Here is a 17,438-nt window from a genome sequence, read left to right as displayed (position 1 = left end):
TTACCAGACGCCCCAGGCGCTTCAGAACAAGCTGCCTCCTGGGGAGACGGCAGGAGAGCCAAGTGGGCTCAGCCCCAAATGGCTGAGGGGACACCTAGAGGGTTCCAAGCAGGGGCAGGGCAGGCCCGGTAGCAGGGCCTCTTGAGTAAGGGCAGAGGGACGGGGAGATGGCTTCACTTCCGAGGAGCGCTGCGCAGGGAGAGATCGACACCCCAGCCATGGTGACCCGGGAGAGTGACGCTGTTCAAAGTCACCGGAAGACATGTGACTGGAAGGGGGACAGGGGAAGAGGGCCCCGCGAACAGCGTGCCTCGCTGGGCCCAGGCTCCGGCGAATCTCAGGGAACCCATGAGCCCCGTGTTTATACCCTGCGGCCATGTGTGGAGCTGGGGGCCACCGCCGAAGCCCACCAGGCAGGGCAGGGGAGGGCAGGGCAGGGCGCCCGGGGCTGGGGCTCCTCCCTGCACCCCGCCACGGAGGAGGGGCTTAGGGCGCTCGGCTCCTCTGACCCACCGCCCAGCGGGGCCCCTGGCGCCGCCCTAGAAGGGCCGTTAGGCCCGGAAGGCCCTGGCGGCGGGCGCGGGAGACCCCCCCACCCCGCAGACGTTAAAGGGCGTTGATTTCCCGCCTCGCGTCCTCCTTCCGTTAGGGCCGGATGGCGGGGGCTGGTGTTTATTTAGTAGGGGACCCCATGCAGGAGGACGCCCACTGGAGCTCTGGAGTGTGGGACATTCCCAAACCTAAACTGTTAACTGAGACCTGGAACTGTAGCCGAGTCACATATTCTTCTTTTTTTGAGACGTAGTTTGGTTCTTGTTACCCAGGCTGGAGTGCAGTGGCGCGATCTCGGCTCACTGCAACCTCCGCCTCCCCGGTTCAAGTGATTCTCCTGCCTCAGCCTAACAAGTAGCTGGGGTTACAGGCATGCGCCACCACGCCTGGCTAATTTTTTTGTATTTTTATTAGAGACAGGGTTTCACCATGTTGGCCACGCGAGTCGTATATTCTTGTGGTGATAGTGGCCTTAGGAAAAAAAAACAAAAACGCCTTCTTGGATGACGTAAGGTAGAAGCCGCAGAAGCCTTGTTAAACAGTGCGTCTGGTCTGTGGGGCGGCTTTTGGATAAACCCCTAGAAAATGTGAAAACTGTCACGGGAAGAAGGGGCTGTACAGTGGATGTTAAGTTGGGTGAAGTTTACGGTTCCACCCATGAATACTGAGCTTCATCTGCCAACCTCGCAGGCCACTTTTCTTCAGCTCAAAGCTGAGGATTTTTAAGCAGATTTTCTGACAATGAGAGGGGAGCAGATATGCTTCCTGCTCTTTAAGCGATCTCGCTGGGATCCTAGTCATCCATCTAGTGAAGTCAAGAACCCATTAGGGTTCCACCGACCCAGGCTTTTTGTGCCCAAGTCACAGATTCTTCCAAGTCAGACAAGCCTAGGGGCTTCTACCACACACGACATAACTATTTTCTTTCTGTTCCTTTCTTTTCCCTATCAAAGTTCTCTCAGGCTCTCATAATGATACAAACATGGGTTTTACCATCCTCCATGAGACAGGAAAGACAATTCTTGAAATGACTTTTAAGTCACTTTGATGTCATTAGAGAAGTCATTTAACAAGCGTGTTATTGAGTTTAAAAAATTAAAAGACTATGGCCTTTGGTGACTTCCCTCCTTGGTGGGGCACTATACTTTGCTCTCTAGCTGTTGCAGCCTTTTTTATGGCTTGCAGGTTAAGTTAGGTGTGTGAGCTGCGCAAAAGCTCTGTAGTTTGTTAATGAAAGCAAACGCTGTGGGCCTGACTTGGAACTGCACCTGGATGTGGACTCACCCAAGTTGCTGGGCATTGTGGGATGGGAGGAAGGTGTTTTTCCTGAGACCAGAACTAGGAAAGTGAGAAAGGTTCCTGGTAGCAGGGAACCTGAACGAAGGACTACCTTTAAAATTTCGGGGAAGGGCGAGGGTTTGTTCTTAAAACCCATTTTTAGAATAGGTTAAACCTATATACAAATAGTAGCATTCATGGTGGCAGTACTTAGAGAAGATTCATCACAGTGGTTGGGAACGTAAAGGAAACGACAGTGGGGATGGGCAAGCCTGGGATTAGAAAAAATATGACCTCTTCCTTTCTCCTGAATTAGTGCCTCGTCACTGTAAGCAGTCCTGGAATTCAGGAACAATGTTACAGAGATAATTAAACAGTAGTTCAGGTATAATTTTCAAGGCGGTTAAGAATTTGGGATTCAGTCTTGCTGATATGGAATCCCAAATTCAGTACACTTCGGGGATGTGGGTCTGGTGAGTGGTGTCAGAGTAGCAGGAATCTTGGGACTGAGGGAATAGGTGATATTCATTGTTAGGCAGCTACTTGCTGCAAATGGCCTCTTCATGGTTAGACCCTTTTCCAAATGTCAGGACGCTAGACATGTAATGTTGATTATACAGGAAAGTCGTGTTTGGTGATTTGCTTCTTTGATCTCTCAGCTCTCCCCTCCATTTTAACATCACCAAAATGCCTGAATTTAGGATGTGCTATTTGTCCCCACACCCTGAAATCCTGTGCTCTGTGCTGCTGGACTAAGTAAGTGGTAAAGAGTGTTGGATTGCAGTGGGAACTTGCGGTTGAATTCTCAAGTATCCTACGTGTTGTCCTTTCCTCCAACTGAGAGAGAATCTGAGGAGACCAACAAACTTTTGACCTCAGATCAGAGGTGGAAAGAGGGAGCTTGCAGAGGTATCAGTTCTGTGGGAGGTTGGATTATGACCAGAAAATGGGATAGTGACATGAGGAGTGTGGCAGTGGTGTTAAGAACTTTTCTCCTTGGGGTGCTAGTTGAGAGCCTTTGCTGTCACTCAATATAGGGCCCGGAGCTGCCCTTTTGGAGTGATGTGCTGAAAGATGGAGCCCCAGTTGGCCCTGTCCTGGGTGAGGATATAGACCCGTGAAAATGTCGGTTCCTAGGTTGATGGTAATTGGAAGAGCTTTCTGGGTGACTCTGAAGAAGGCTGTTGGGCTAAGGGTAAAAGACCAGCTGTCACGTACAGGCTAAGGGATTCAGGACTCTCTTGAGACGTCTCTTTGGGTGGTAACTGGGATGGTGTTACAGGTGTTGGACAGAAGTCTGAAGTGAGTCAGGGATGGGAGGCTTCCTTTGTGCTCTGTGGCACAATCACAGGCACAGTGGGAGGGATAACGTTACCACCCCTCCTCTCCCTGAAGTGCCTTGTATACAGCTGTGGGCTGTCCAACTGCAACTCACCTTGGGCTTTCTTGGCCTTCATGCTATGTGGAAAAGGGAGAAAATGTCATTGTGAGAGATTTGGAAAATACATAACACAAAAAAGAAACACTCTTATACCCAAATAATGAAAAGAAACTGAAGGAAAAAAATTGTCTAATTTATGAGTTGCTTTAGTCCGGGAAGCCTGAGGCCCACAGAATAAATACCCATGTAGAGAAGATATCAGTGTTTAGGTGTAGGTTAAGGGTCTTTGCTGAGGCTGGGGATGGGACAGAACACAAAGCTTCTAGGTTTTTACCCCTTGACGAGAGGGCCTTTCTGGGGGAAGTGCTATTGTGCAGGTTTTAAAAAAACTTTTGTGCAAAGTACAAAAGAGTTATCAGAATTTGGGCTTCTGAGGGAGTCAGGTTTGTTATATATATATATAGATTTGGGGTTGTAAAGCAGGCATTGAAAAATAGCTGTGAGTTTCCAGAGTTTAAGGGGAACAAGGTTGGTAGTTGAGTATTGGGTCTGGCAACCCTTTCCTGCATGGTTGAAGGAATTTGCTCTTGTTGATGCTAACTGGAAGAGGGGAGCTTAAGGCTGCCTGACCAGAGCCCAAAAGAAACTGGAATTAAGGTACTGGCTGGATAGGCCAGCCATAGACATATTTGTGTCTATCCCATAAATGCAAAGCCAGGTGAAGGATACTGGTTCTATTACTCTCATTTCCCCACACAATTTGAGAAATGTTTGGTGTATGTGGTCCTGTAATGAGGGACAATGCTTTAAGTTGGATAGCTGTCTTTACAAAACAACAGCATTGCCGTATTTTTCTCACTTGCTATGCGCCAATGAAATCTTTCACCTAATTGCCACAGTCCTGGAACAGCATTTAATTTCTACTGATCTAGCCCAGCTCTATGGCCCTAAAAACCATGGCATAATGTCATGGAGCTTCCCCATCTTTCTTTGAGCAGATGGCCATAGGAAGGGTTTTAGGGTACCAAGATTATGGCCTGAAACTTCATGGAGATTCTGAAATCTCTGCTTTAAGGATTGATTAGGGTTTCTCACCCTGCTTTTCCCTTCTGGAGTGTATTTTTCTGTGGCCATTTTGCAAATTTCCCGGCATCTTACTCTTTCAAAAAGCTTGGAAGTTTTCTGGCTCTGATATTTTCCCTTTGGTCTATGTTCTGCCTTTTTCTTAGGTGTTTTTGGCTCTCCTCCCAACTATTAGGTTGGTGCAAAAGTAATTGTGGGTTCAGACCATGAATTTTAAATCATAACTAGGCTCAAACACATCTTTATTAATCAAAATTGGAACCATTACCATCAACACATTTTTGCCAACAAGACCAAGTTTATTCCTGTAGTGTAAAAATCTGCACTTACAGATTTGAGGAACTCTCAGAAAGCATTTTCTGCATACTGCTGGTTGTGGAAGTGTTTTCCCTGCAAAAAGTTGTCGATGCTTGAAGAAGTGGTAGTCAGCTAGTGGGAGGTCAGGTGAATATGGCAGATGAAGCAATACTTTGTAGCCCAATTCATTCAAACTTTGAAGCGTTGGTTGTGTGACATGTGGTCAGGCGTTGTTGTGTAGGAGAATTGGGCCCTTTCTGTTGACAACTGCTGACTGCAGGCGTTGCAGTTTTCTATGCATCTCATCGATTTGCTGAGCATACTTCTCAGATGTAATGGTTTCACTAGGATTCAGAAAGCTGTAGTGGATCAGACCAGCAGCAGACCGCCAGTGACCGTAACCATGACCTTTTTTTTTTTTTTTTTTTTTTTTTGGTGCAAGTTTGGCTTTGGGAAGTGCTTTGGAGCTTCTCAGTCCAGCCACTGAGCTGGTCTTCACCGGCTGTTGTATAAAATCCACTTTTCATCGCACGTCACAATCTGATCAAGAAATGGTCCATTGTTGTTGGGTAGAATAAGAGAAGATGACACTTCAAAATGATGATTTTTTTTTTTATTTTCAGTCAGCTCATGAGGCACCCACTTTTATTGAGCTTTTTCACCTTTCCAATTTGCTTCAAATGCTGAACGACCATAGAATGGCCGACATTGAGTTCTTTGGCAACTTCTCGTGTAGTTGTAAGATAATCAGCCTCTATGATTGCTCTCAACTGGTCATTGTCAACTTCCGATGGCCAGCCATTATGCTCCTCATTTTCAAGGCTGTTGTCTCCTTTGCAAAACTTCTTGAACCACCACTGGACTGTACGTTCGTTAGCAGATCCTGGCCCAAATGCTTTGTTGATGTTGTGAGTTGTCTCTGCTGCTTTATGACCCACTTTGAACTCGAATAAGAAAATTGCTTGAATTTGCTTTTTGTCTAGCATAATTTTTGTAGTGTAAAATAGACATAAACAACAAGTAATAAGTCATTAGCAAGAAAACATAGTGAGAAATACCCATTAAAAAGATGTATAACATAACCACATTTATTTAAGAATGTATTCCAGTATCAAACAGCAAATTCCAACAATGCAAAAACCGCAATTACTTTTGCACTCACTTTAATAACTTTCAGCTGCTCTTTGGGAAAAGGCCAAACAATTTCACAACTACAGTAAAAACAAAAAAGCAAAAACAAAAGACAAACCTGTGTGTCTTGCCGCTGATAACATCTGGTTTGGTTTTGTTTTCCTTTAAATGGTATTTAGTTTCTGGACCCAGAAGCCTGCAGTAGTAATGACATACTTCCTGGTATTCTTGCTTGAGAATAATTCTTGGAGTGTGCAACCATAAATAGCACGCATGATATGCTTCAACCCATAGTCTGTCAGAGTCCCCTTGCCACCATTCAGTTGAAAGACAACTACTTGTCGACAGGGCTTCACGATGAGTTTCCCGTAGGTAGCTGCCGTGACTCCAGAACTTTTTGAAAATAATTTAGATTTGAAGGCATTTTGAAGGACAAATGGAGAGCCTGAGTTCTAGTCCTGGCACTGCCTTTATTGGCTGTGTGAATTTTGGCAAATCTCCAGATTTCTTTGGGTTGCGGTTTCCTCATGGGTAAAATCGGGATATTAATACCTTCCTCACAGTGTTGTTTGGGAGGATTAGATGTGCTCTATAGTCTGTCATATCACATAAATGCTTTCAATTTTTGTTATGACTTAAAAGCCAGTTTTAAATATGCCCTGGCCAAGAAGTTGGGGCACACAGAAAAAAAAATCAACAAAATTTTGTCTGAGATCAACCCCTGGGGAACTCAGAGCCCAGCAGAAAAAGCAAAAATAAAGGGGTTAATGGGAGTGCTTTTCTGCTCCCCTCACCCCCTGACAATCTATTGACTGTTAAACTGTTGGGGAACCCTCTGCCTCTGAGACACAGGGCAACACCATCGGTGGCTATTAGAGATTTTCCTGGAAATTGGGAAACAGGTGACCAGCTTGCACAGCTGTGCTGCACCCCTGCCAACCACCCAGGCTGGGAGGGCGGTGTCATACCAGTTGTACATCCCCAGCACCAGTGCCCTGCCTGGAGATCTCCACCCTTGAGCCATTACACCACCAGACCACCCGAAAACAACCTCACAACAATGCTGAGTTTGGCAAGCACAGACCAGAGGGTGGGTACCTGGGGAGTTGTGGGTCCCCTGGAGATCCAACCCTCAGCTTCGACTGTACCTTGTGGGGGTGGAGCATGGCCTGCCAAAGCCCACTTGGGACAAAGGAAACGTGGCATGGTGTTGCCAGCAGTTGAAGAGGGCTACGGAAACCTAAGAACAGATGTGGAGAAGGGGGATCATCTCTCGCCCCTGCCCCACTTCGCAGTCCACTGTTTTGGATGCTCAGCAGCTCTTTTCCTGAGGCCTGATAAGCACATGCTGAAAGAGGGCCTTTTCTGCTTCTCCAGCTGGTGTACCCCTGCTGAGGGCCAGTGAGCCCTAAGAGCCTACCTGCCTGCTATTTCTCTCAGGTGTCATCTATCGGACTGCACCCTGAATTACAACACCACCAACAGTACATGGCTACAACAGACAGCACCTGAAAAAGACACCACGGGAACCTACCTGCAACCAAGGAGCCTGTACAAAGCCTTGGCCCTCTGAAAGCACCCAGAAATAAAGCCAATTGATCATACACAACATACACCACAGTCAAAACCCCAAGGGAAAAAATGAAAAAAAAAAAATCAAAATGCCCCATCTGAATGATAGCAAATTAAAAAAAAAAAAAAAACCTCCAGCTATTAGCTGGGTATGGTGGTGCATGCCTGAAGTACAAGCTACTCAAGAGGCTGAGGCAGAAAGATCGCTTGAACTCAGGAGGTGGAGGCTGCAGTGAGCCATGATTGCACCACTGCCCTCCAGCCTGGGGGACAGAGCAAGATCCCAGCTCTCCAAGCTTACTCTGGGGATTCCTTGGCAGAGAGGGGGACTGTTCAGTTTGTTGGAGGCTTCAAATTTTATTTTTATTTCTCTTTGCTGCTTTTTTGGCCAAGATTTGCTAGAAGCAGCGTAGATGGCCACACTTTTATTTTGTCCCACATTGTTGCTGAGGTGGTGTGCCTTCCTATCCTGGATCCATCCTGTCCCTCAGTGGGGTCCCTATGGCCAAGTGACTTAAGAGTCAGAAGACTTAGAGCCTGTTGAACATTCCAGGCCAGCGGGGAATGTGGTGGGCAGGCACTCATCAACTCTTCAAACCTTTTAAGCAATATATGAGCCAGAAATCAAAGCCAAAAAGAAGGTTACAAAATTGGCTTATCTGTAAGTTCTATGCATTGAACTACTGTAATCTTGGTTTTTAGTTAGAATTGCAGCAATTAGCTATATAAAACATAGCATCTTTCTAAAACTGTTTAAGCTAAGGAACTTTAGAGACTTTTGTTCTGCCACAATGCTTTTTATGGGTCTCTTTAGTAATTTATCCTAAGGTGGCCAATACATTTTTTGTCATATTTTTAGCAGTGGTTAATCTTTATGGTCTGTAGCAACTTGATTCTTGTCCCCTTGAAGGAAAGAAATCGCCTGAGGGGGATGAGGCAGAGTGAGAGAATGAGGTAAGTTTTTGAGCAGAAGTGAGAGTTTATTAAAAAGTTTTAGAGCAGGAATAAAAGGAAATAAAATACACTTGGAAGAGGGCCGAGTGGGCAACTTGAGAGATCCAAGTGCCCTGTTTGACTTTTGGGGTTTTATAAGTTTGGCTGCTTCTGGGGTTTTGTTTCTCCCCTCTCTTGATTTTTCCTTGGGGTGGGCTGTCCACATGGGCAGTGGCTTGTCAGCACCTGGGAAGGGCCACATGTGCAGTGTGTTTACTGAAATTGTGCACATGCTCATTCGAGGCATTTTTCCTTTACCAGTTGAGTGTTCCTAGAGGAAGGTCATATACCAGTTAAACTCTGTCATTTTTCCTCTTGGTAAGCATGTTTGAGCCCACTTGCCCAACTTCTGCAATCATATCAGGAAGCTGCTGATCACCAGCTTCAGGTATCTTCTGTCTGTTGGGAGACTGCTTCTCCCTGGCACTGGCTGTGACTAATTACTATTTTAGAGAGACATTGGTCTTTAATAATTTTAGACAATGGTACCCTGATATTCCTGGGTGTGGGGGGCCTTTCCTGCCCTACTCATGTTTGCCTAGCTACCCACTTTAACAGTATCTCTATTTGCATAAGCCCCGTAACTGGGAACAACTATACCCAGAAGTCTCTGTCACCAGGTATCTTGATATCCCCTCGGTAATTCTCTTTTCATTCTGGTGGAGGCAGGAACTCTTCCATGATGAGGACGGATGGAAAAAGAGACAGATAATGGCCCAGGAGGCAAAGTACTTCAATTTTCTAGCTGTTTAGGCACCTGTGTGCCCATCCTTGAGTTGGTTGCTCCAAACTAATTCTATGCCTTGAAAATGACCCTTGTGACCAGGCAGGGTGGCTCATGCCCTGTAATCCTGGCACTTTGGGAGGCTGAGGAGGAGGATCACTTAAACCTAGGAGTCAGAGACCACCCTGGAAAACATAGCATAGTTAGACTCTGTCTCTACAAAAAAAAATTTTTTTTTTAAATTAGCTAGGCAAGGTGGCACATGCCTGCGGCCCTAGCTACTCAGAAGACTGAGGCTCCTAGGAGTATCACTTGAGCCCAGGAGGTTGAGGCTGCAGTGAGCCATGATAGTGCTACTGCACTCCAGCCTGAGTGACGGAGTACAGCCTGGGTGACAGAGTGAGACCCTGTCTCATAATAAAAAAAATTAAAAAAAAAGGCCAAGTGGGATGCCAAATGATCCAAAATGAGGGTGATTTGCAGCCTCTGTCAAATCATCTCTAGTCTTCAGAATATCATGATTCTGGCTGTCTTGGAAAGAAGTAAAACAATGAGAGATACTACATTAGTGATATGACAATCAAAAGAGAATTTTTGTGTCAGAATGAAAAAAAGGAATTTCACTAAGGAACCAACTAAAACATCATGAAGAAAATTACAACCCAGTTCTTCTTTAGAGACTTATTGTAGCCAAGAAATAATTCAGGAGTTAGCCCAAATTCTAGTCAAATAATAAAGCTTAAAAACAAAGGTCAGGGCTGGAATCTAGTATAAACAGGTGTGGTACAGTTTTCCTTTGAAACATAACTTTTATTTCTCTCTAGTCCCTCTTTTCTACTGAAGAGAAAGTATAGTAAGATCGATCTGTGTGCAAAATTAGTTTTAGCCTTATTGTACCTCTCCTGATTATTTGCACAAAGTGCAGCAAGAATTGTTTTGGCCATATAGGCTTTGCTGGAACTTTACCTGAAAATTTGTTAGTCTAATCAAAGCCTTGGTAAAATAACCAACATCTCCAACTGTGCTCTGTTTAAAAAAAAAACAGATTCTTATTCATCATATGCAAATATAACTGTACTGCCATAAAATAAGAATACTCATGAATAGTTTCCAAATTTTAGAGAACTCAGGTAGAGAGAAAGGTAAATTTGGGTCACAAAAGTATACTTTAGAATCAGAGTTGCTGCCTTCCAAACAAGGATGTTTGTTCACTGTTGGGAGAAAAGCTGAGTGTTCAGAGAGAAGCTGAGGCAGGGCTTGGAACATGTCCAGGGTCCAGGTAAAACTCCTTGTGGCCTTTGGAATGTGTCCAGACTTGCTGGCTCCTTGCTTCTAGCACTCCCATGATCTCAAGTAGACATATGTTTCAAAGAAAATGCTAAATTCTCACAGCTGTAGCTCATTCACTTGATACACCGCTCCCTTTCAACACCCACATCCTCACCACCTGTTTCTTTGATCACCAATAAATAGCGTGGGCTCCCAGAGCTTGGGGCCTTTGCAGCCTCCATACTAGTGTTGGACCCATGGTCCCCCTTTCTCTGTTAATTTGTCTTTTCTCATTCCTTTGACTCCACTGGACTTCATAGCCCCCATGGCCTGGTGTTGGGTCTGATCACCCCAACATTCGTGGCACCCAATGTGGGGCAAAGAAGACCCTGGTGAAGGAACACTACAGCGTGTGAAAGTGGAGGATGCATCATCAGAGGACACTCGAGGACGACTGAAAGAAGCTCTGTGGGAAAGCTGTGTGCTCGGAAGAACCAGGGTAACAATGAGACAAAGAGAAAGCAAACATTCTGCTTATTTGAATTTGTTTATTTATTTATTTATTTAATTTTTTTTTTTTGAGACGGAGTCTTGCTCTGTTGCTCAGGCTGGAGTGCAGTGGTGTGATCTCAGCTCACTGCAAGCTCCGCCTCCTGGGTTCACGCCATTCTCCTGCCTCAGCCTCCCGAGTAGCTGGGACTACAGGTGCCCGCCACCATGCCCAGCTAATTTTTTTGTAGTTTTAGTAGCGATGGGGTTTCACCATGTTAGCCAGGATGGTCTCGATCTCCTAACCTCATGATCCACCCGCCTCAGCCTCCCAAAGTGCTTGGATTATAGGCATGAGCCACTGCGACCAGCCAGTTTATTCTTAAGGCATTTATTACAAGGAGGGAGAGTGAAAGTTAGTACTCAGAATTTGTTACTCTTTAGTACAGTAAAGCAGTTTTGCCCATGGTTTCTGGAACAGGGGACTATGGAGTTGGATGAATCGGAGAGAATGGGAAGATATTTTAAAAAGGTATATAAAGATGGAGTAAAAATTCCAGTTTCCGTTTGGTCAATGTGGGCACTAATAAAGGCAGCTCTTGAGCCATTCAAACAGATAATGAGGCGGATTCAGATAAGGACGAGGAGGATGAGTGTAAAAAACTAAGTTCAAATTCTGAGTGTGAGGAACAGCTACCAGAGGAGATGAAAGGAAAGCTAAAGTATGTTTTACTAGCCCGTCAGCTCCACTGGCTGAATTAAGTGAATGGCCACCTCCTCTCTCTCCCCTTAATGGGTGAGAAAATGAATTAGCTGAAAAACTTACTGCTCCTATAGTTGCAACATTAAAACCTGGAGCAATTGGTGGTGCTATACAAAATTCTATTCAAAAAGCTAGACAGAGCCAAGGGAGACCTTGAAGTATGGCAATTTCCAGTTACTATAACCCCGCAAAGAAGGACAGAATATAGCTAATTGGGCCACCTTTCCTTTTAAGTTACCAAAGGAATTCAAGCAAGCCATTAGTCATTATGGCCTGAACTCTCCTTTTGTGCAAACTTTGTTAAAAAATGTGACTCTTGGTAATAGGTTAATGCCATATGATTGGGATACTTTAACAAAATCTGTTCTCACTCTGTCTCAGTATTTACAGTTTAAAACTTGGTGGGCTGATGAAGCTCAAACTCAGGCAAGGGAAAACACACAAGCACAGCCACCTCTGCCTGTTTCCTTTGAACAGTTAATGGGAGTTGGCCCTAACTGAAGTCAATTACAGAATCAAGCAGTAACGGAGGATGTTGCCATTTTTCAGCTGCACTCTGTGTGCTTACAGGCATGGGAAAGGATAAATGTTACAGGGGAAAATATCCTTTCAGTTCTGTCTGACAAGGACCTAAAGAACCATATATTGATTTTATTGCTTGGCTCCAAGAGGCTGTGTATAAAGCCATAACTGATAAAACAGCTCAGAATGTTCTAATACAGCTTTTTGCATACCATAATGCTAATGCAGAGTGTCAAACTGCTATTAGACCCCTGAGAGGGAAGGCTCGTTTAGCTGAATATATTAAGGCTTGCGATGGCTTTGGAGGTAACTTACATAAGGCTATTCTTTTAGCTCAGGCTATGGCTGGATTTAAAATAGAAAAGAATATGCCCTGTTTCTCAGGCTCTTGCTTTAATTGTGGGCAATTTGGATACACAAAAAAGGAATATAGAAAAGGAAATGCTATCTAGTAATGGAAAAGCCTCATTTGCTGGACCTCAACAGCAAGTTTTTCAAATTGACTTTGCTTCTGCTCAAAGGGCTGAAGTTATGGCTGTGATAACAGTGTTAAAAACTTTTAAGCAGCCAGTAAACATTGTTTCTGATTCAGCCTATGTAGTGCAAGCCACGCAAAATATTGAATGTGCCTTAATTCAAAATGTGACTGATGAACAACTTAATCTTTTATTTCATTCTTTACAGCAAACAGTACAACAAAGGCATTCCCCTCTCTATATCACTCATCTGAGAGCACATACTCACCTCCCTGGCCCTTTAACTAAACTTAATCAAAGGGCGGATGCATTGGTATCTGCAGTCTTTGCTGATGCACAAATACTCCATTCTTTAACCTATCTTAATGCCGCAGGCCTTAGAAAAAGATATGGTCTATCATGGAAACAAGCTAAAGAAATTGTACAGCAGGGTGCGGTGGCTCATGCCTGTAATCCCAGGACTTTGGGAGGCCGAGGCGGGTGGATCACGAGGTCAGGAGATCGAGACCATCCTGGCTAACATGGTGAAACCCCGTCTCTACTAAAAAAAATACAAAAATATGCTGGGTATGGTGGCAGGCGCCTGTAGCCCCAGCTACTCTGGAGGCTGAGGCAGGAGAATGGTGCGAACCTGGGAGGAGGAGCTTGCAGTGAGCCGAGATCGCGCCACTGCTCTCCAGCCTGGGCAACAGAGCAAGACTCCGTCTCAAAAGAAAAAAATGAAATTGTACAACCCTGTTCTGCCTGCCAAGTCCTGCATCTGCCACCTCAAGGAACAGGAGTTAACCCTAGAGGTTTATCTCCAAATTCCTTCTGGCAGATGGATGTAACACATATTCCTGCTTTTGGAAAATTGTCCTTTGTTCAGGTTTCAGTAGATAAACTATTCACATTTTATCTGGGCCACATGTCAAACAGGGTAAGCTACAGCTCATGTTAAAAGACATCTTTTATCTTGCTTTTCAGTTATGGGAATCTCAGAAAAAATCAAAACTGATAAAGGCCAAGGATACTATAGTAAAGCCATGGCTACATATTTTCAACAATGGAATATTACCCATACTACAGGTATTCCATATAACTCGCAAGGACAGGCAATGGTGGAAAGAGCTAATCGTACTTTAAAAACTCAAATACAAAAGCAAAAAGGAGGGGACCAGAATATAAGACACGGCATAGGCAGTTGCATTTAGCTTTATTAACATTAAATTTTTTTAATTTATAAAAAATCAACCCGTGACTGCAGCTGAACAACACCTGACAGGACAAAAGGAAAATAAAAAGGCTGGACAAGATATATGGTGGAGGGAGGCACATACAAACAGTTGGGAAAAGGGAAACATAATTATATAAGGAAAAGGATTTGCTTGTGTCTCTCCAGGTGACAATCAGGTATCCGTGTGGGTACCCACCAAACATGAAGATCTATCATGAACCACAGCGTCTAGTGGACCCACCTGTAAATTGAAGGTTTAAGGATTGCTTTTTTGCTATACTATTGCACAAGAAGGATAAGCCTCGATTTGCTTTCTCTATGCCTTCTGTTAATCAGAAAAAGCCTGTTTCTCATTATCAATGGTAAGTTTTACCCTGCGGTAATTAACCAAAGAGGTAGAAGCTGAGTTACAAATGCTTCAGCAATAATAATAATAATAAAAGGCCTTTCTTTTGTTTTGCTAGATTTACTAATGTGGGGTGAGGTTATGCTTGTGTTTTTGCAGGAGATGAACACCGTGTGGGTGCCCTCAAGATGTGTATAACCATGGAACAGGAGACTGGGGGTACCCATGGATCCCAACCATGGACTGGGTTCCCCCAGTATGAGCCATGAGCCAGTTGAATCTGAATGTGAAGGTGGAATGAGGACCGACCAGAGTCATGCTGACATCAACCCCCATAACACAGGGATAGATCAAGAAAACCACACAGGAAGCTGAGAAACTGCTGAAGCACCAGGGTTTTACCTTTTGCTGGGATTCAGAGGTACAACAGATGCTTAACAGTCCAATGCTTTCTGACTGAACTCCTCTCTACCCTGAATACAAGAGACCCTAAGAGTTAGGCAGGAATATCATCGCCCCTATTCAGCATGAAGAAGTTACAGAAGACGACCTTCATCCTTCTGCAACCCTTAGAATTAAGGGTCCTCTTGTAAAAGGGAAGGGGGAAACACGTAAGAAGCATTCAAACCAGAGTGACTCCATTTTGAATAAGGGCTAAGAAAAATGAAGCTGGATCACCAACCAGCAATTAAGGGCTGCACAGCCTGCAATTGCCTTGCTCAATTAATTTAAAAACAAAAAGAGGACCTTTTGGATTCAAAGTTGTGTTATGTTACTCTTAAATGCCATCTAGAGGGCAGAGATGAAAATCTCATCCTCGAGATTGTAAAACTAAAAGAGCAGGTTTTTGAAGCCTCTCAGGCTCACTTAGCCCTGCTCCCTGGAACTGATACTTTGAACAAGACCGCCAATGGGTTGTCTACAATCAATCCTCTTAAATGGATTAAGGCCATTGGAAGCTCTACACTTGCAGATTTTATTCTAATAATTATGTGCTTGTGCTGTCTTCTTTTAGTCTGCAGATGCAGAAGCCACTGCTGGAGAGAAAGCCGCCATTGAGAACAAGCAATGATAGCTGTGGTAGTTTTACAAAAAAGAAAAGGGGGACATGTTGGGAGAAACACTGAGTGTTGGGAGAGAAGCTGAGGCAGGGCTTGGAATATGTCCAGGGTAAAACCCCTCCTGGCCTTTGGAATGTGTCCAGACTTGCTGGCTCCTTGCTTCTAGCACTCCCATTATCTCAAGTAGCCATATGTTTCAAAGAAAAATGCTAAACTGTCACAGCTGTAGCTCATTCACTTGATACACCACTTCCCACCTAGCATGTCCAGTTCATATTGCTGGAAGGGCAGATTTACATGCCTTCTGTTTTATAGTACTAGTGTAGCAGGACCAGTCACAGACAAAACCTCTTGGACACTGGTTTTAGGAAGGAAGAGGCTTTAATCAGCTGGGACCATAGGTAGACTCACGTCCCAAGATCCAAGCTTCTCAAAGTAAAGATTCATGTCCCTTTTATAAGGGCTTACAACTCTAAGGGGTCCATGTGAAATGGTCATGATACATTGTGCAAGTGGGGGCTATGTGATTGAGGGCTACATGCATCAGTGATGGGGGCTAGCAGAACAGAACAAAGTTTCACAAGTCTTCCTCAAACAATGTCTGGAATCTATAGATAACACAAGCGATTAGGTCAGGAGTTGATCTTTAACTACCAGGCCTGGTTCTTGGTGCCAAGCCATCTGGCTATTGATCTCACTTCTGCTATTTTTTAACTTTTTGCTGCCTTTTTGAAACAGGAGACAATGGGAGAGGTGGTCTCCTTCCTTACTAGTTAGGGAAAACACTCCTCAGTCAGATACAATACCCATTTTCATAAGACATTTAGGTAAAAGAGACACAAGTACTGTACATAAAGCCTATTTAAACATTCCAACCTTCATAATCATATCAGCCCTTACATTTTCATGTTCTGGCCCCAGGAAACTTTTTCTTTTCCACTCCCAGACCATTTCACCCTCTCTGGTAAAAAAGGATTTGGGTTCTCAGCAGCGACTTGAGCCAAGGGACCCAGGCTCTTTTGTCAATCTTGACTAATTTGCCTCAACATTTTCCCAGGCAATTGTTAATCAGCTTTCTCATTGTAACCTTTGCCTTCTGATTGAAGAAATTTCTCCAATCTGGGGCAAATACAGAAAACTAGTTTGGGGATTTTTAATTTTGAAGGACCAGCAGGTTCTCCCTTTGGTCTACCCAACCTTCAATAGTGTTGTATTAAAACCTTTGTGGTATATATACATATTTCAATAGCTTTTGGGGTACAAGTGGTTTTTGGTCTCTAAGAAGCTCCAAACTTTCCCTCATTTTCCTTTCTTCTTCTAAGCCATCCAAAGTCTTTCAACCTGCCACCCAATTCCAAAGTTTCTTTCATATTTTCCGGTATTTTTATAGCAATGCCCCACTCCTTGGTACCAATTTTCTGTAATAGGCTGTTCTTACATTTTTATAAATACCAAAGGCTGGGTAATTTACAAAGAAAAGGTGTTTAATTGGCTCATGGTTCTGTAGGCTTTATAGGAAGCATGGTGCTGGCATCTGTTCAGCTTCTAGGGAGGCCTCAGGAAGCTTGCAATCATGGCAGAAGCTGAAGGGGGAGCAAAGGTCATGCACAGTGATAGCAGGAGCCATTGAGAGACGGGGAGGAGGTGCCACACCCTTTTTAAACAACCAGATCTTGTGAAAACTCACCATTGCAAGGACAGCACCAAGGGGATGGCATTAAACTACGCATCAGGGATTCATTCTCATGGCCCAATCACCTCCCACCAGACCCACCTCCAACATGGGAGATTACAATTCAACATGAGGTTTAGAGGAAACAACATCCAAACTACATCAACATCTTACTTTATACACCCTGTATGTAGAATTTTTTTCTCTTATATCTACTAGTTTTAATCACATATATTAACTACTATTCTCTTAGTAACCCTCATTTCTGGTGAAAAACCTAGGATTACTTAATGCTGGGAACAGGATTTCTGCAACAATGTGACATGCTCATGATGGCTGTCATGCACACGGCTAGAAGTTGTTGGTTTACTGGAGCAGGGAAAGGAACGCCTGGCCACCTAAAGTGGGAAACTGCTCAAACCACAAACAATAGCAGGAGCAGCCTGTGCCTTAACAACATGTTTTTGCTACTGATAATCAGCCAGAACCTGTTTCTCTACTCCTCGCTAAGAACGCTTTGTTTCCCATAAGGAATGCTTTTAGCTAATCTATAACCTATAGAAACAATGCTTATCACTGGCTTGCTGTCAATAAATATGTGGGTCAAACTCTG

General features: G+C 44.2%; 1 long non-coding RNA gene across 1 annotated transcript; it reads left to right on the top strand.

Annotated features, from left to right (window-relative positions):
- Positions 1–673: 673 nt before the first annotated feature.
- On the top strand, positions 674–17,438 carry LOC129014057 (uncharacterized). Its single transcript, XR_008494110.1, has 4 exons — positions 674–7,955; positions 8,205–8,248; positions 10,601–10,779; positions 13,912–17,438. It is a non-coding gene; the product is annotated as an uncharacterized LOC129014057 (long non-coding RNA).

This window comes from Pongo pygmaeus, chromosome 16 (assembly GCF_028885625.2).
Source record: "Pongo pygmaeus isolate AG05252 chromosome 16, NHGRI_mPonPyg2-v2.0_pri, whole genome shotgun sequence".
NCBI lineage: Eukaryota > Metazoa > Chordata > Mammalia > Primates > Hominidae > Pongo > Pongo pygmaeus.
Note: the sequence above shows the minus strand (reverse complement) of the source record. Positions and strands in the feature narration are given on the sequence as shown.